General features: G+C 41.5%; 1 protein-coding gene and 1 non-coding gene across 3 annotated transcripts in view; both read left to right on the top strand.

Annotated features, from left to right (window-relative positions):
• The window catches only part of LOC111872364 (calcyphosin-like protein), a 58,611-nt gene that overhangs the window by 4,737 nt on the left and 33,071 nt on the right, over positions 1-20,803 (top strand). Inside the window, exon 1 of one of the 2 annotated variants that reach the window (XM_023866164.2) lies at positions 207-366. The exons of the other annotated variant lie outside the window; for it this stretch is intronic. The gene's annotated coding sequence lies outside the window, so the exon portion shown is untranslated. Of the gene's footprint in view, positions 1-206; positions 367-20,803 lie in introns of those variants that run through there. 2 annotated transcript variants of the gene reach the window in all.
• LOC111872376 lies at positions 11,997-12,115 on the top strand. Its single transcript, XR_002844219.1, has one exon. It is a non-coding gene; the product is annotated as a 5S ribosomal RNA (ribosomal RNA).

Below are 20,803 nucleotides of genomic sequence, written 5' to 3'. Positions count from 1 at the left end.
TGAATTTTGTGTGAATAATTAAATATAGCGACATACAGTCAGGAAACGATGCTATGTGGTGACATTACATCACATCGGCGCGTAAGGTAGCCTAAACCCACGGCGCACAGCAACCGGAAATGATGTTGCCCGTAATGTTTTGTCATACAGCCAATCAGCTTTGTCTGTTGGGCGGTGCGGGTTGTTATGGTTACCCAGGCGGGGAAAAAGCAATATTTTGACTCAGCCAACTTAACTGTTTCTGAAACAAAACACGAACGTGTGTATAGGTAGCACTGTGCTGATACTTCAATTTAATAAGCTCATTGTCACAGCAAGTCTGACAGATAGACCTACAGATCAACTTCGCACGCGGTTCACCAAGAGGTAAGACATTAGGCTTGGTTTATTTAACGGCAAGTTTGTAACTGCGCATGTAGCACGCACGGGGATATTGAGAAATGCATATATTTTAGTAGGATCACTGAATGGAAGATACCTATATATAGACGAGAAGATAATAAACGTATGTTTGTATGGATTCAGCTGGCTTAGAACAAATTTCTATGTTGGACTCTCGTATGAAACTTCGAGTTCCATAAAAGGTTAAGAGTTTCTTGACCAGCTGAGTGACTGTCAGCTCCAAGGAGGTAGTTACTTTTCAAATGATAGGCCGCGCCATAGCTCAAGCGGTTAGTCGCTGGCATCCCACCGCCGCGGCCCGGGTTCGATCCCGGGGTCTGTTCAAGTGGGATTTATGGTGGACAAAGTGGTGCTGGAGGAGGTTTTCTCCGAGTACTTCGGTTTCCCCTGCCAATCTTCATTCCAACAATTGCTCCACAATCACCCTCACCTCAATCACCCTGACCTTTCATCTGGGGCTGGTACAATAGGCCAGAAGTGGCCACAGTACAAGGGACTTAGTCCCACCCCACTAGCATTAAAAAAATACTTTTCAAATGAGTATATTATGTGGCATATGCCTATCTATGGCTCTACAGCCTCCTGTTGGACCTTGGCCGCTTTTCAGTTTCTTGATTTTTTACACAGAATGTAGGACTCCTTAGACGGGGGATCAGCCTATTGCAAGCCCGCTACTTACATACAAGACAACTTAAACACAGAATAAACGCACACAGAAATCCATGCCTCAAGTGGGAATCGAACCAACGATCCCAGTGTTTGAGCGGGTGAAGACGGTTCATGCTTTAGTCCGCGCGGCCACTGTGATCAGTATTGTATAACATTCAATAATTGTAAATATTAAACTAGAAGGGTACTGTTGCAATCTGATAATCAAACCCTGGACCAACTGAATCCAGTCCACATCCTCGCACCGTATTTCTATACCGCCAAATATATGCCTCATGTTTGTGAGTGTCCAAAGCGATCTCTTCGAATTGTCCAATTAAATTTTGTATACATTTCCAGTCATCAATGTGCGTGATACAAGTCCCACATGTTTCATTCGACCTTATTTTANATAATATTATTTGAAATTGTAAAATATGAAGGTCTTTGTTTAAAATTTTCTGTATCCCCCAGTTCCTCTCAGATTAAGGCGCCCTGTTCTGAAACATTTGCAGTGTGCGTTCTTTCCTTCCGCAATAAGACAAAATATGCAAGGTAAATATAGCTTTTTTGTTTTAGTCTCAGGGTTTTTAAATAGAAATCGAGAAGACAAAAAACCGAACTGATTGATAGCAAGCATTTCCTGAATTTAGTCTATTCTTAATTTCTTACTTATATGTAATGTTGATCTGTTGTCTCAAAGTATTTCAACTTTGTTACCTTTTCAAATGATCTCTTAGTGTATTATGCCTTCGTCAATTTTGATTCTGGGATGTAGACATATATTTAATTTTCTTTGTAGAGCTTCTAGACAGTAGTGTGGCGGTTATCAATAAAGGACAAAGGATAATTATGGCTCTAACAGTGTGAATGCATTTGTTCCGGTCTGTTGCTCTCGGAGTGCTGACAACACGCTTTGCATGCGGGTGTCCCCATTCTGAAACTTACTAAATGAGGCTCCCCGTCGTTTCTAATTGAATCTTAAAGCATAGTTCTGTATAACCCCATGTGCTCACTACGGTTCCCGTCTCCGTGAATTAACAAGAATGCGAGTACTTGTTATCTCATAAGTATGTCTGGGTTACTGTATTCGAAATTACTTTTCGATAAGAACTTCCTCTCTTCCCACAAGTATCAAAAAAATTCAGTTTATTTTATTTATGTTGATCGTCTGGCAAATTAAACCGGAAATTATCCAAAAGCATATTCTCTCGTAGAGTGATTTCAGTTATTGTTGCGTGTTTGCTAGGCAACGCGACAAGAAATTGTGTGGGTTCTCGAATTTGAACGAATACCTTTATTGGACAGTCACTCTTACACTCACACTTGCAGTTATTCCACTTATAACGTCATTTAGACATTTCTTCTACAATGTTACAACACTTCTGCTGAAGCCGGATAAGAACTCCTCTGCTCTAGTCGGATAAGAACTCTTCTCTTCTAGTCGGATAAGAAATTTCTCCTGCTAAAGTCGAATACCAACTCTGCTTGTCTCTGGTCGACGTTGGACTGTTATATCTTGCACTCGGACTGAATAGGGAATACCTTATCGAAGGGTTAATTCCGCCCGCTGTTACGCAACGGACGCGGGAATACGTGTCTGCCTCAAAAAATTCGTTTTTAACAGCGGAAACACCACTGCTATACTTTCATTTCCGTGACAACGATTTCCTGGGCTTCGCTGCGTAGGAATTACTAGCCTTTGTTTTGTATAGCAATGGATGCGTTCTGATTCCAAATATTCCGGCCCTAAGCGGCACGCAACAATATAGTCACGTGTATGAGTGTGACTACAGGTTTTGGACTGGACTCTTTGGTACAGCGCGTGAGTACAATTTACAGTTCACTATTACACTAATGTCCACAGTCACGTCTTCACTAGCCGTTGCTCGGTAGCGGCTTCCAACGACGTACGTTCCCCTTCTTCTGGGTTCCCGAACTATCGCTGGTCTCAGCTACCGACTTTTCAGAACAACAGCTCATATCGCCTAAACCCCAACAGTCCTCTAACTCACTCACAAACGAAGTAAATTAACTCTCTAATTAACTAACTCACCGACCAACTGACTCCACGCCACTGACCGACTGACTCAACTAACTGTCCTGCTTATAACACCTCGACACGGACCGAGTAGAAGACACCGATTCGCATAATTTTATATCCAATTGTTGCCATGGAAACATGCATGTTTGCGAAACCGTTACTAACTAACGGCTGACTGCTGGCTTCAGAGTTCTTGCCTTGAACAAATATGCCACACTGTATTTATATATATTATAAACCTCATATTTCCCATTATATCATTAGATCGAATCCCAGCGTCTTTTTTTTTTCTCTTCAGGTGAAGTTTAGATGTATACTGCATGTTCTTTACTGAAATTCAGTTTGATTAACCTGAGAGTTTCCACTGACTCTCCTCGGAAAATATCAGTTTCAACAAAGCAATAAAACAATTTCGTTAAGGGCCACGCATATCTCATACTCGTAACAGATGAATCATTGTCAAATTGATGTAACTTGTGGGTTTGGCACCGACCCAACACGATATACGTGTATTCCTGTTCTTTATGCTGTAAAGGGATTCGTAACTTTCCTCACCAACTGCATGAAATAGCAGTTGGGATTCTGTAAGAAGTACGAGGTGGTCTAGAAATGTATACAGCATTTCATTTTGGAAATCGAACAAGGAAACCCCACTTGGGAGACCTAGGTGTAAGGTAACAAGTAAAGTTGTCCCTGTGCTTAACCAATTAAGCCACACGCGATGAAGGCGTGTGGGGGAGTGGATTTATAGATTCATGTTTTCTTGACCTCGGCACTAGATGGAGATGAGTGATCAACTTGACGCCCCGGCCTCTTTACCCCAGGAGAAAGAGCCCCCAGTACCCATTGGATAGGAGGCTGGGTGGGCCTCAGAGCCAGTCTGAACGACACGGATAAGAGAAATTCTTGACCCTACCGGGACTCGAACTCCGACCCCTCGGTCGTCCAGCCCGTAGCCAGTCGCTATACCGACTGAGCTATCCCGGCTTTCCAATTTGTATGTAGCATTGTTTCTTAATCAGTGAACCACGCCCTGCTGCCGACTGCAGGTCATCATTAGGCCTACTCTTTAATTAGTCCTCTCTGTTATACACGTTTTACCATAGCGGGAAAATGACCCATTTTACAACTACTCCTTCTTCATTTTTCAGCAGCTACACAACAGTCTTATGTGTTGAACATTATTATTGTTATTATTATTGTTCTTATTATGACTCTACATCTCTCTGTTGGGCCTTGGCCGCTTTTTCAGTTTCTTGATCCTATACACCCCACCAATGGTATCTCCACCTTATCGTGGTGGTGGGGTTTGGGAGCTCCTGAGACCCTGAGAGCTATGCCGGCGGTAGCATAGCTACTGGTAGGGCCACCCATGCTGGACAGGTCAAGGGGTAGGAGCCAAACAGAGAGGGATACCCTGGTCCTCCAGGTTGGGGGTTGGGCGTGAGGCCAACAACCTCACACCGTAAAAACTAAATTGTTCAGAAATCCGAGGAAAGAGTGGCCGGACGGATCTATTCAAGACGACCTGGAAAATGCTTAAAGGATTTGAGAATTGGATCTTGGAATGTATCATCTCTTTACAGAGCCGGAGCACTAAAAATGCTATTTGAACAACTAGATAGCTATAAACTAGATATCACTGCTATACAAGAACTGAGGTGGTTGGGTAAAGGAGTCATGGAAAAGAGTGATCATGTTGTATTCTATAGTTGTCAGAAGAAGAGTCACAAGTTTGAAACAGGTTTTATTGTTAATAAAAAAAGGAAGCATCTTATTTTAAACTTCCAGGCAAAATCTAACAGAACATGTAGGCTACGAATTAAGGGAAAGTTTTTTTAATTATAGCCTTATTTGTGCACATGACCCAACTGAAGATAAAAGTGGTGAGGAGAAAGACTCCTTTTATGATGAATTGGTTGAGATATATGGTGAATGTCCAAAAAGGGATTGTAAAATAATCATAGGGGACATGAATGCCAAAGTGGGGAATGAGGATGTATATAGATCGGTTATTAGAAAACATAGCCGACATAACAAGTCAAATGATAATGGGATGAGATTAATAAATTTTGCTTCCTCAAGAAACATAGTAGTAGGTAGTACAATGTTTAATCACAAGGATATACATAAACAAACCTGGAAATCCCCTGATGGAAATGTGTTTAATCAAATTGATCACATCCTAATAGATGTAAGACATTGTTCAGACTTGATGGATGTCAGGAGTTACAGGGGAGCCAACATTGACTCTGATCATTACTTAATAATATCAAAGATTAGAAGTCAAATATCTAATTCAAGGAAGATACATGGATCCCAGGCTAAGAATTTGAATTGTGGAAAATTGGTGGAACAAGGAGTTGCAACCAGATATACTGGATTAATTGGTGAATGCCTGGCAGGTCTCTCTGATAGTGAGGATGTCAGTGAAGCCTGGAGGGGCCTCAGAGATGTTATCATAAATGCTGGTGCTACAGTCTTAGGAAGAATGGAAAGGATAAAGTATAAGAATTGGTTTCATGGAGTGTGAGAGCAAGTGACAAATAAAAAAAAAACAGGCATATAAGAGAATGCAGCAAAGGAACCATACTCAAGGGGCCGTGGAAGAATACCGTGAAGCGAGAAGAAAAGAAAAAAGATTGCATAAAAAGAAGAAAAGGGAATATGATAAACAAGAACTGATTGAATTGGATCATTTAAGAAGTTCAAATGAAATTAGAGCGTTTTATCAAAAACTAAACAAGAGTAGAAATGACTTTCAACCTAGAACAACCTTATGTACGAGTAGAGATAAAGAAGGCACGATATTGAGTAGCGATGAAGCAATACTGGAAAGATGGGCGCAATATTTTGAGGAATTATTAAATGGCAATGCCTCAGAACAAGCGGACGGTATGACCATAGACTGGAATCAAGGAAATTTTGAGGCTGAAGAGCCAGAGCCGACCATAAAAGAAGTAGAACAAGCTATCAAAAAATTGAAAAATAATAAAGCTCCAGGAATGGATCTCATGACGGCAGAATTAGTTTAATTTGCAGGCCCAGAATATGCTAAGCACTTGCATCAGCTAATAGTTAAGATATGGATAACTGAAATAATCCCAGAGGAATGGAACCTAAGTATTGTATGAACTATCCATAAGAAAGGCGATGTCATGGTATGCTCTAACTATAGAGGAATTAGTTTGTTGTGCATAGCATATAAAATATTTTCCAACATTCTATTTAACAGACTCTCTCCCTTTGTGGAAGGCATAATTGGGGATTACCAATGTGGGTTTCGTCAAGGAAGCTAAACTAACGATCAGATTTTCACTATTCAATAGGTCCTTGAAAAGTAATGAATTCTAAACTGAAACACATCATCTTTTCATTGACTTCCGATCAGCCTATGACTCCATACATAGAGATAGTCTTTTTCTGGCAATGGAAGAGATGCACATTCCACGGAATGCAGAGCCACTATGAGAAAGACCCAATGCCAAATTAAGATTCAGAAAATGTTGTCCAGCCCTATAATAACTAGAAATGGAGATCGACAAGGGGATTCCCTAGCCTGCCTTTTGTTCAATATAGCATTAGAGAAGGTAGTTAGAGATGCAGGCATCAACACAAGGGGAACTCTATTCTATAAGTCGGTTCAAATTTTGGCATTTGCAGATGATATCGATATAATTGGTAGAACACAAAAATCTATGAAAGAAGCTTTCCTTAATTTGGAAAGAGCAGCAGAAAAAGATGAATCTACAAATTAACCAAAATAAAACAAAGTACATGCCGGTAACCAAGAAATACTGTTCTAATGGACCTGCATATATTGAAATTTGTTCATATAAATTTGGGGTGTTTTTGTACACGTAGTTTTACTTACCTTGGATCAGAAGTTAACTGTAAATATGACATCAGTGATGAAATAAAAAAGCGTGCACTTGCGGCAAATAAATGTCTCCATGGCCTTAGGAAACACCTGAAATCCCAATTAATACCCAGGAAAACCAAAACTATGATGTATAAAGTACTTATAAGATCAGTGCTATCTTATGCCTCTGAGACCTGGCCACTGTCAAGATCGGATGAAAGACTGTTAAGTATATTTTAAAGGAGGATCCTGAGATATATCTTTGGACCAGTGGAAGAAAATGAAATATGGCGGAAGAGGTATAACCATGAGCTATACAAACTATTTAATGAACCAGACAGTATTGCATTTATAAAGGTGAAAAGGCTTGAATGGGCTGGACACATAATATGTGCCAACGAGAATATACTTAATACTAAACCAGAAGGAAATAGGAAAGTGGGAAGACCAAGATTGAGATTGGAAGAATGTGTGTGGCACGACATAAGAATTTTGGGTGTAAAGAACTGAAGGAATGTAGCACCGAATGGAGAAGAATGGCGAGCAATCCTGAGGAAGACCAGGGCTCACAAAGGCCAGTGATGATGATGATGATGATGATGATGATGATGCTATACACAGTCGATAGGACTCATTGGACGGGGGATCAGCCCGTCGCAAGGCCTCTACCTGTACACAAACACAGAAAAACGCACACAAACATCCATGCCCTGAGTGGGATTCGAACCCACGATCCCGGCTTCCGAACGAGCGAAGACATTGCATGCCTTAGACCGCTCGGCTACCGTGACCGGCGTGTGACGCATAGAGGGCACCGGAAATTCCGAAATCATTAAGAATTCATTCTTTCGTGTTAATATTATTTCCGTGTTTATAAACTAGGACATGTCGATAATTAAATGCTGGCATCTGCTAAACGGTTTGTCCCCCAGGAAGTGCACCAGCATGACCGTTTCCGTTTATGAAATTCTTAATGATTACAGGCGCCCGTATTTTGTCACCTTTCGTTTGTCCTGCCTAGCCGTTGGAGCCCACTGAAGCTTCGTCTCAGTGGCTTATTTTACCAAATGGACTCTATAAACTCTAGCTTCTGACATTACCTAACAATTCCCTCTGTTGGAACTTCATGCAGCGATTCTTTCGCTACAGCATAAGCTGTGTATATGGGTCATACTCTTTCGATCTTATGACATACGAACATTATGTTCGGCTGACAAATTTTATCTAATTCTAAAATATATAATATATTCCTACAACCTTAAGACCAGGGCCTTTCTTACATTTCTCAGTGTGTGTGTACACTTCTTTGTCGGGATATGCATGATAAAGTAAAGCTACAGGTAAAGTTATCCCTGTGCTTAATTAATTAAGCCCCACGCCATGAAGAAGTATATAGAAGTTGAGGTACAGGTCCACTTTTGTTGACCTCGGCTCTAGATGGGGGTGAGTGGTCGGCTTTACCCCCCGCCCGCTTTACTCCCTGCGAAAGAGCCCGCAGTACCCATTGGGTAGGTGGCTGGGTGGGTCCCAGAGCCGGTCTGGACGCTGTGGTGAAGATAAAATCTCTCGCGCCTGCCGGGAATCAAACCCCGGCCGTCCAGCCTTGGGTGGAAACCTGCTTATTTTGTTAGAGGTTATGTTTAAGTATGGTATTGTAACCTTCCCAAGTAGCAGTACTTGCTGTGCTACTGATCTTAGTCTTCACTGAACATTACGTTCAGAGCCTGTGTTGCTGGAACCATTTCGTTAAAAATGAGACTTAGATTCAATTTCTCCAGCGAGGTTCTGGGGATCATAAACAGTTTTTTCCTTGTGGATCAGAGATCATAAAATCACACTACTTTGAGGCAGTGGTGAGGTCGGGCCAATAGGGCATCTGCTTTCTGTGTGTCAGCAAATTTTCGGGAATTTTCTTCACCACTGTATCTTGAACATGTCATGTGCACCTTTGGATCGCTAGAGGGCGTACCGTGATTTCTTGAAAGTACGAGTACTTCCAATTTAATTATATTTAGTGAGGTAATTTCCATTAACTGCGGACATTTGTTCAGAATCGTTAGATCCATTATCGGGAAAACTGAAATATTGTGTTTCGGAGCCTTCTAAAGAGACTTATTTTTGTTTATGTTTTACCTTGGATGGTCATATTCACCGGTCCCCGAATTATATGGATACGATAAATCTGAATAAAAGCCTAGAGAAGCGCACATACAGACAGACAGACAGGTGGCATTCCAAAGAGCAATTTTTCATATTTGGGCGCGCTGAAAACACGTAAATCCCTCAAAATCTGGAGACTGATTTGACTTCCTAGTGCTATGTATATGAGGAAGTGAAAACAGTGAGTTGTGCGGCCCACATATCACACGCCCCCTCAGTCCGACGTCACAGGAGTCAGGTACGTGCAGTAACGTGACCAACGAAGGCTTTCGCATAAAGTTATTTTATTTTCTTTGGATGGAGTGAAACTGAGTCCACTTGATACATCGGCCACTATTTCGCCTATTATAAAAATCCCGAATGATAGATGATGATTTTGGAGCAGTCTGTGGAAAGAGAATTGGCAAGCAAAACCGAGGTACTCGGAGTAAACCTGCCCCAGTGCCACTTTGTCCATCACAAATCCCACATCACCTGACCTGGGATCGAACCCCCGCCACCGTGGCGGGAAGCAGGAGACTTACCGCCTGAGTTATGGCACGGCCCTTAGGATTAAATGACGCAACGACGGATTTTCTGAGATATTTGGGCAACCCGTCGACTTCGGTCCCTCATCTCTCATTGGCTGACTCGTATCTAATGAGAATGTTTGAAGAGTGATGTGGAAGTTTCATCATTCATGTTTGACGATCACTTCACCTGTTCCTGATAACGGAGGGAGATAACTCCGAGATGTCGCAGTTTTACGCTGGAGTGACTTATCTGATAGCCCAACGGGATTTGATTCCCTTGTCGCCATGAGATTTTCAAGTGGTATGCTGTGTCCAAAACATCTTTGTGGGCGAGTCATCAGATGGAGACGTAGATCATTAAACCGCCATGTTTCGTCACGACTGCCCCCTAGCGGTGAAACCTGCAAGTACGCCAAAGCGCCTGCTTTGTGTCTGTCTTGGTTGTTGCGCTGCTGAGTTCGGAATTTCCGCAGGGGCTTATGAATTACTCTGTATTTCGAATGTGCAATGACACTCAAAATCACCATACTGGACAGACCATTGAACGCAGAGGATTCTTCATCCTTGAGGTCGTCTACCCAAAGTATGACGTACAATATGTAGATTTGTATATAGGTCAATCCTGTTTGAAAAGTATTACGTCAATCAGAATAACAAATAACAGGTTTTGTATTGTATAAAGTTCGCTATTAAATGTACTCGATTCTGACTGCAATAGGCCTCTATATGTTGCTACATTCTGCTAGTTTTCTTTATGTTTAGAGCATGTCATAACAACATACTACAGTTTTATGGTGCCTGTTGTTACCAGAAGATATAATGCCAATACGCGAATGTTATCAGATGCACATTTCGCATGGACGTGTCGTAAATTCGTATGGATTGTAGCTACTATAGGAACGCGTTGGTAACGAGATTCGAAATACTATAATTACTCTGAACATGCTGATGTCTCTTAGGATCCGATATCATATTTTGCTGGATGAAATTTTAAGCATTTCTCCCGCTAATATTGTTTGAGAAACCTGTTGCATTAGTTGTGCTCGTGAATGTACGTGTATGCAGCCTTGTAAATGTAACACTTTCTAGGTTTCTGGTTAGAATACCAATTAGTCAGTGCTTTGATATTGTACTTAAGACATGTTTCGGTCACATGTGGCCATCAATATGACGACTTGCATGTAGTGCTACTCTGTGGGCTAATGTCCCACGGTACGCAAGACTTGTAAGTGTAAAGTTTATTAAAACCAAATTGTGTTCTTCCTAAAGTAATTTCAAAATAGCATGTTGTGTTTTCTTCTATAGCGTGATTCTCTCGCTAAGAAACCCAAACATTCCTCAGTAACTTTGGTATGGCTCCCTATGTCCAAGAGTTGCTTCCAACGGATTTGGCAAAATGCGAACAGTGTTGTCTATGGTTCCAATGTTTAGTTGGGGAACGTCCGGTGGTTTTGGACATTACATGGTTTACGAATGAAGCCTGGCTTCGTCTGAGTGGCTACATAAACTCGCAAAACGCGCGTGTATGGGCAGAAGAAACCCCATATGAAATTCATTCAGAGCCTTTACATTCGGAGAAAATTGGGGTGTGGTGTGCATTGTACCGTAGACTAATTATCAGTCCCATATTCTTCGATCAAATTGTTACCACGGAGGTGTATGTGAATATATTCAGCGAATTTGTGAATCAGTTAACAGATGACGAATTAACGGAAGGTTACTTGCAACAAGATGGCGCAACGTGCCACACATCTAATACAATCATGAGGGAAACTGAAATCGATGACCGATTAATTTAGAAAAATCTGTGGTCTCCAAGATCACCAGACCTGACACCACCTGAGTTCTTCCGATATCACATTACCAGATGTCTTCGCCAATTTGTAGACTCTCGTACAAAAATGCTTCGATGCTGGAGGGGCCATTTTCAACGGCTGCTCTAGGTAGACCTGTTTCGCAACATACAAAATATGTACATGTCAATTTTCATAGGGAACCATACAAAAATTAAAAAGTTACTGAGGAATGTTTAGGATTCCTAGCGAGACAATCAACCTATATATTCTTTCTTTTTGTGTTATGTTTTGTTGTCGTGGCAGCAATGTGTATTTTCGGTTTTTTATACTCTGTGGTGGCTATTGTGTTGATTACATACTGTCGGCTTCTTAGATGTGCAAATTTAAATTATATCTAGTACGCTAGTAGATATGTTAATATTCAGAGGGTTCCGGGTTTGAACCTGACTATGCCCCTTATATGTATATAAATAAAAACATATGCAAGTGTAATGATTACCAATCACTTGGAGACGATATTTGAGTCAACTGTCGAATCATTGACTTCTTAATATACAGTGTCCAAATCATAAGCCAACGGCCATGCCATGTTCATAACACCGGTTCTAGTCCGATCACCGAAATTAAGTGACATTGGGCGGGGTTAGTACTTCGATGGGTGACCGCTTGGGAACACCACGTGCCGTTGGCAATACTTTTTGTGGCATATGTTAACGTAGTTGGTTCAGGCATCATGCTACAAGCCGGAAGGTCGCGGGTTCTAATCCCGATGAGGTCATTCGATTTTTTTCAATTTACCTAATGCTTTCAGTCGACTATGGCCCTGAGGTTGACTCAGCTTCTAACAGAAATGAGTACCAGAGATCTTCCTGGGGAGGGAGGGGGGGAGTTAAGGGCGGCCGGCGCGTAAGGTTGACAGCCTTACCGCCACCTGTGAACCGTTTGTTTAGAACAAGGGTCTCCAAACTACGGCCCGCGGGCCACATGCGGCCCGCGATGTGATTTTATCTGGCCCGCGACAGAATTCTGCAGAAATGTGCCAATTGAACTAATTTTCCAATGAGTACTGGTAAATGTGATCCCGAGCTTATTGACCTGACATATTATACTGCAGTTCGATGGCTTAGCTGTGGAAAGGTTCTTTCGCGCTTCTTTCAGCTCAGGAATGAAATTGATATATTTCTTACCGAGAAAAACCATCACGAACCACTTTTATCAGATACCAAGTGGCTTTGGAAATTAGCAGTTTTGCTGATCTGGTGAACCATATGAACCATTTGAATTTAAAGTTGCAGGGTGAAAATAACTTAGTCTGTGATTTATTTGCACTTATCAAGGCATTCAGAGCAAAGTTGATACTTCTGGAAAGGCAAGTGAAAAATTGTAACTTTGTTCATATGCTATACGAGTACTGTGCAGAGTTGCAAAGGGTGAAGCAGAATTTCCTTCCTCGTTTGCAACTTTAGTCATTTTAGATTTGAAAGAACAATTTCGGAAGCGGTTTGCTGATTTGGATTCCAGTGATCAGGAAATTAGATTGTTTCAAAATCTCAATTTAATCAGATTTTAAGAATGCAAAAAGAGTTCCATCATTCACATTAATTGTTTTATTATAATTTGTGATTAAAATGTGAGCATTTGCTGCTATTGTCTGTTGTCATTAATATACGATAATTTATTCTCATGTACTTTGTATTTAGTTTATGAAATTCTGTGCTTTCAATAAAACTCATATACCTAAAGTTATTAATTTCATATTTTATCCGGCCCGTTGAAAGTGCTGAATTACCTGATGTGGCCCGCGGTTCGAAAAGTTTGGAGACCCCTGGTTTAGAAGATGAGGGATCCTCGACGTCTCACAAGCCTTTTGACCCCCACGGCCTGTTACAGGAATACCTTTACCCTTTTCATGTTCCCACGTTGAATTTCATTTTTCTAAGTGTTATAGCTTAACTAGAGCTCTGCGGGTGGGTGTTCACACGCCTGAATTCACTGCTTGGTGGGCGGGGCAGACACCAGTTCAGAGGACTGGCACAAACAGCACGTCCTTGGCTGCCGATAATTTTCCCCTGCGATCCTTTCAGGCATTGTCTTACCGCCACATTTCGCCTACCAGACCTGCACAAAGCAGACCCGCAGTGTCTGGCCGGCCGGAAGTATATAACACATTTCATACTTTTATAGTATGAAAATGATTACAGTACACATCTAATGATCTTTAATAGTTGGATACGTTACATATTATTCGTGTTAGATCTGTCCCAGCTGGAATATTCTCATAACGTGACCTACAAAGAGCCCAGGGCGTTTCCTCTTATAACTTTAATCTCATTATAAAAACGAAGGTCATTAAGTAACCAGTATGCAACCCTATGTGCATCTCCTTTCTGCCTCTCAGTTATGCCTCATCAAAATGCCGCTCCATAGCTCAGGCGGTTAGTTGCCGGCTTCCTACCGTGGCGGCCCGGGTTCGAGCCCGGGTCAGGTTATGTGAGATTTGTGGTGGACAAAGTGGCACTGGTGGAGGTTTTCTCCGAGTACTTCAGTTTCCCCTGCCAATCTTCATTCCACCAATTGCTCCACAATCACCCTCACCTATCATCTGGGGCTGGTACAATAGGCCAGAAGTGGCCGCAGTACAAGGGACTTAGTCCCACCCCACTGAGAATAATAATAGTAAATAAAAATAAAAATAATATGTCTCATCAACGATGTCCTTATACAAAGAAACGTCACTAAGCCTGAGTTACAAATTTGGAGAAGTATGGAAGGATTCAACTAGAGTGGCTAGTAAGAATTTAAGTTCACTTGTAAAAGGAATTTCAAGAACTACTGCATTTTCTAAACTATAATTCGGAAAGAAGACGATTTTGTAAATTAATAGAAGAGCGATATTAATGGGGCATGTATTTTAAAAATTGTGGATACTGTCTTAAATTAATATATTCTGACAGATTGGACCGCTTCTAGGAAGAGAATAGGTAAACACGTTCCCAAGCGTTTAAGAATAGGCGTTCAGTGCTACACAATGGTAAAGTAAAAAGTAAAGTAAAGCTATCCCTGTAGCAGGCCGTGGAGGGCCATAGGGTTGTGAGATGTTGAGGGTCCCACATTTTCTACACAATCGGCTCATAGATGGCGGCAAGGTTGTCAGCCCTACGCACCGGCCGCCCTTTACTACCAAGAATATTCCTGGTGCTCATTTCTATTAGAGGCTGAGTCGACCACAGGGCCATAGTGCGGCCGGAAGGATTAGGTGAATTGAAAAAAATCCAATGACCTCATCGGGACTTGAACCCGCGACCTTCGGCGTGTAGCATAATGCCTCAATCAACTACGCTACCACGTGCCGCTATACAATGGTTCTAGTACTATGATTCACTGCACGCAGTGTAACTTTAATTGTTGGAGGCCGATATCCACGGCAACTAACTGTTCAAAGCCCAGTAACGGAGGAACGCGATAATATTAACTTTTGCGGACGGTGTCGCATATTTGGTCGGCTGGAAGTTTATGTCAGACACAGAAGTGAGACAAAGAAGCCAGAAGAATTCAGAAGTATGAAATGAAGTCATTATTTTATGTGGTGTAGTTACAGTAAGATTGTCACTGAGCAAACTTGCGACGTTTCCCGCCCAACAGCAGTCTCTAATACCTCCGGTAGATGGGGGAAGCATTATAGATACTTCTCAGCCAGTAGAGCCGGTCTCGCTGGCTGGGCGGGACTGATGGTAAGCACCAATACCGGTAGGATATAGAGGCTGGTAGAAATCATAGAGGGAAGCACAGTGGACCACTACAGGTCTAAGTGCATGGGNCGCTGTTGACTCGCGTTGCCTAGCGACCAGGATGCTAGGACTCGGCTAACTTCGGCTCACTTCGGCTTCGCTCGGCGCATCACGGCTGACGGGGGGGAGGGGCGTCATCCATAGCTCAACATGTCACAATATTATAATGTTAATATACTCGTAATTTATACAGTTAAGGCGGCTGATTTATTTTATCTTCTAACATTTTTAGAACATCATTATTGTTTTTGTTATTATTTATTTATTACGCAAGCACCTTGGCCGTCACACCGCAGTAATTGTTATATACCAAATTAGCTCAAACATTTAATGTAAAATCGTTTTTCAGAACCTGATGCTCGCTCAAGTGTTCAGAAAACTCCCTCCTTTCAAGGAAATTAAAGATTCATAACCGTGTCCACAAAACACCGTCACTGGTTTATATCCTCAGCCAGATGACTCTAGTACATATCCTCACAACCTGCCTCATTACAACCCAAGCTTATTTTAGTGTCGTTTCATATTTGGTATTGTCCTTCCGGTTTTCTAAACGACATTTTGTAATAATATGTCACGTCATCAGTGTCATGTGATCCTTCTATCTCATATACTTGAGGCAATTTAATTGTACGGAAAATGTAGTTAGATATATTATAATTATTGGTTTAAATTTCGGATAGCCAAAAGCGGAACCTAATTAGTGAACATATGCGGGCCTCGAGTCCTCATGTTGTCTTCTTCGCACGTTTTTTGTTTGCATGCGTTTCAGTTTAATTATTCTGGCGACTTTCGGAAATGCGGTCGCGTTTTTGAACACGCATGGATACGGCCATGTTTTATCCGGTAACAAGCAGGTCGAGCTGTTTGATGAACGACACACGCGTATTATTGATCCTGGCTGTGTAAGTCAGGGAAATACCGGACTTCATGTCGAGACGAGTTTATTCGCAGCTGTGGGCACAGCCCATTCGTAACAAAAACATGTTCACTTGATAATGAACTTAAAATCACACTACACAAATAATTATTTCTTTAAAACATGTTTCGAAAAAAAATCGATCATTTTCATGTCACCAGCCTGCCCAAATGTAAAACCACCAGCGGCGTTATACAACCACACTATTTTTTTTTATCATTCTAAGGCCCTTGTATATGTTTCTTCTGAGTATTCTGATAGATTATGATGAAACTTGACATATCGGACACTTAAATAATGAGGCCATAGTTACACAATTAAGAAAAATATTTTATGGCCTTTGGAAACCAAAATTACTGTTGACTTAATGTGTGTAATAAGGCTATCTGTGTAAGTGCTCTCGTTCCACACATAATCTGACGGAAAGCAGAGCACAAGGCCGCTTTCCATTTGTCTCCAACATTATTTGGTGTTAATTTCGGAATTGTTCCAGACGAATTTCGATTGGAGATTATAGATTTACAGTGCAATGAAGACCTAAGAGAATATTTCGAGACATTGCACCTCTTCTATAAGCTCCGTGTGATAATATTCTGGTGCTCATTAAGAAGAATTACAGATGACAAGACTTTTCCGAAGTATATACCTCTGTGTATAATTCTTTTCAAAGATGAACATTGTGTAGAATACATCCAGAAACCGACTCTACGAGGAAAGACTAGGAAGCTGCCTCCGTGTTATTCATTCTCAAATAGGGCAAAATATCAATATTTTGGCGGCTTAAAATCAGTACTGTGACCGTCCCTCTTCCTAAGGGCCCCCATACACAAACAGTTTGGCCTCCAGTTCGGTCTGCACAGTTGAAGACAAAGGAAAAACTGATATGTGTGGTGCGGCCGTCCGGCCAATCGTTTGAACTGTTGGCCTGTGGGAAACCTGTCAGTCCGTCAGTTCTGCCTGCAGGCCCGTAGCACGTGACGTGTGTGATTAGCACTATAGCCTGGAAGACCGTGATTGTGGCATGAAGCCTGCCGCGTTATCTGCGCGTGTATGGGGAGGAAAGGGAGGGGGTAAACTGTCACAGTTTTGCCTGTAAGGTCGATCGGAAGGCCAAACTGTGTGTGTATGGGGGGCCTAACATTGTACTCTTGCCGCCTTCGGAAGACTACTTCATTCCTCTCAGGTCCTTGTCACGGCAATGCTGAGACAACTGGAAACTGCACCCTTGAATCCAATGCACTGTTCGAAATCAAAAACACAACTTCCACTGTCCACAAATTGTTTATTTATTCAGAAGCGAAATCTTACAACTTCCTTCGCAAGCAAAAAGTAATATGTCCCTTTAATATTATCAGATTTTGACGATCTAAAATGAAGGACTGATAAATTTAGAGAAACATGAGTGCAGATCAAATTCAAAATGCCAAGTTCCCAAGACAAGCATCCTGCTATAACGTGAATTTAACCCTAAGAAGGATTTGAATTGACGGCCTCTCTCCGAGATAAGAATTTGTCTCCAATTGGCTGATTTTAAGTAGTCAAATTTATCATGCAATCAGCAGAAACCAGTCGCATAACGACTTTTCAGAATAAAACAATTCCCAAGATACAGAACTCGGAACCCCATATGTGGAAGAGATTATATTCTTTAGTTCATAGCCCAGCTACACCCTTCCGAAGACGTTTTATGACAGCTACACATGTCAGCTCACATCTTCGGAAAACTACAGACTTGCTTCCCGTGGGGACCTTGTCCCCTTCCGGACATCCAAACTGCATTTAAACAAAAACACGGCAGTTGTTTTCTGTCCAGATACGAAAAACAAGTCATAACATGCTAATAAATCGGTCTCGCCAAAAAGCCAGGCACCCTTCCGCAATAATAGAAAGGACCAGAGCGTCCACGGAGAACTGTAACAGGTTTGGACGGTCACAGCAACAACTTCCTCATTGTCATTGTTCTGTTCAATAAAATGGTTTATGTAAGAAGAATGCCGCCTTCTTGGATGTGGCGCCATGTATATCTTATGTGAACCGACGTTTCGGAGGAACATCCACGAGCGAGGAACCAGCTACAACCACCTGCTCAAGCTTGTTCCTCACTGGCGGATTTTTCTACCCTGAAGATTGATGCGATACGTTCCTCCGAAACGTCGGTTCACACAAGATATACACGACGGCACATCCCGGAAGACGGCATTAGTCATAGTCAACGCCGTGAAAACCCCAGATCTTACATGATTAATGTAAGTTTTAAGGATATATATTATTTTCTGTGGGACTCAAGGGGCAAAGCAATAAGGAAAATGGTTTTGTTTTCATTTAAATGCTGCCAGTAAAGTCTTCTTATTGTTTCCGAATTGGACCTCACCACTGCACTAGATGCTGCTTCGCCTTCTTTACGTACACAGTACAAGTGTTCAGACGGCTCACATGTAAAATTTTAGTTTTCATATGTTACATTACTGTTATTCTGTATTTTATATATGACAATTTTATTAGACGATTACGAATATACTTTTTTTTTTTTAATTTCACTCTATCAGTTCATATTAAGGGCCACTTTAACACCCCACAACTTGTAATCACTGACTTCAGTTGATTAGTCCCCCATTCCAAGGTTTTCACTTTTAACGTGGCACTTAACCAGAACATTGCATGGAAACTTACTTTTCACAATTCCCGAATGTCAGAGTCACTCACCCTACGCTTCTTTTGTTATTCTGTTAAAGAGACCTGCGGCAATCACATAACGTCACATCACACTAGGTACCTACTTGTGCCAGCCATTGTTCTGTCGCAGTAGGGTCTTATGTTTGCATATTGCTTTAGATACGTCGTGTAGCATGGCTTGTTACTCTCGGAATATGAATAGATAAGGAATAATTAACACCAGCTATGGAAATAGCGGCTCCGGTCTAGAAAACCGAAATTAACGGTCGTCGGGATTCGTTGTGCTGACCACGCGACACCCTCTAACCGCAAAAGTTGTCACTAACTTCATCGACAAGCGGCGGTCGCTCGGTCGTTATAGCTCGCTTGCGGACTAAAACCACGGAGTTTTTAAATATATTTTTGTTATCTTTCTATTCAAAAATAAATCCGACCTATATACCTTGTGGTTTATTTTAACAATATTTGGCGAAGATTTTGTCTGTAAGGTGAAAAGGAGACTAAAATGTTATTTCTTTCATTATGATTCACACATTTCCACTTCATTTATGAGAGATCGTTTACATAATGTACAACCTCACGTTCAAATATGTACGGAAGTAAAATACGTGCGTAAGAATGTACCTTTTTTACCTTCTTGTGGGNGTCTATAAGATCTTTGTTCTCTTTCTTTTTCAAATGTAGTGTGGAGAAGGAAAAAGAAGAAAAACTACAATAAAATTGTTGCACTTAAGACGGTATTTGTCCATATATATTGTGTGAGTGTAACAGGATGCTGCAATAAAATATCAGACATAGATCTGAAATGCAGGCCTCCGTAGGAGTCACGGAGCTGTCATGAAAGCTGCGATGGAAGAGCAGGCATTGTTATTAAACCAAAGTTATTCTCCAGTTTAATAACTCCTTATGAACTAAGTGGAATGCCTAAAATGTGAGGTTAACATCCGATGAAACGAGAACGCTGTGGAAGGAAGCAAACCAGTACTCTTTTAATAATATCAAAATTAATCTTAATACACAGGAATATTCTGAATACTTTATGTTGATCGGTCTCAAGTCCAAATTCGAAACGTAGGCCTCCAAAATATAAAGCAACAGCGCCAGTTACTAAACAGCGACTTTCAGTTAATATAATTGGTGTTATGAAATGGATCACGGTAGTGTAAATAGGAGTTACTTCACTAATGGTAGCAATGAATAGAAGTCTTTTGTGAAGCACGATGAATAAGCTAATGTCACGGATTACTTAACCGACTTCACAGAACGGGGGACCGAGTCATTGCAGTTCTCCATAATGAGAGGCGGTGGTTGAGAGAGAGATTTTATGTAACGCAAACGCAATCAGACGTCCATGCCCTGGGAGGGATTCGAATCCGCAACTGAGCGAGCCGAAACCAGGAACCATATAATATTTACCCAGCCACAAATGCTTGTATGTAACAGTTTCAAAGTAAAACCGAAGGCCGTTCCAGTTTTTCGCTCGATTTAAGATGAAATAATAAGGTATCAGAAACTGTAGTTGGATTACTCGTTATGTAACTTTTCCTCCGTCATTAATGTAACAAGATGAAACTCTCGGTTTCACCTTATTTCCGGAAACCTCACGTTATGTGTTGCTGGAAAGCTGAGGCCCTTGGAATTCCGCCATCCAACTCCGACTAGATTTATTTGAAATTCAGAGAAATGAAATATGAAGATGAATAAAACATTATGACAAGGAGATTCACAGTTTCCTCTCTTCACCAAGTACAGGACGTTCAAGGAGGAAACTTCGCAACCACGTTGGCCGGGCCCCCTATTCCTAACAGATTAGTTAGTTAGTTATTCAGAGAGGGTGGGTTTCCCCATGCACTTAGACTTGTATTGGTCCATTGTGCTTCCCTCTATGATATTCTACCAGTCTCTATATCCCACCGGTACTGGTGCTTACCATCAGTCCCGCCCAGCTAGCGAGACCGGCTCTACTAGCTGAGAGGTATCTATAATGCTTCCCCCATCTACC

Source organism: Cryptotermes secundus, unplaced genomic scaffold (genome assembly GCF_002891405.2).
Source record: "Cryptotermes secundus unplaced genomic scaffold, Csec_1.0 scaffold144, whole genome shotgun sequence".
In the NCBI taxonomy this organism is placed as follows: domain Eukaryota; kingdom Metazoa; phylum Arthropoda; class Insecta; order Blattodea; family Kalotermitidae; genus Cryptotermes; species Cryptotermes secundus.
This window is presented reverse-complemented; position numbering and strand designations above follow the sequence as displayed.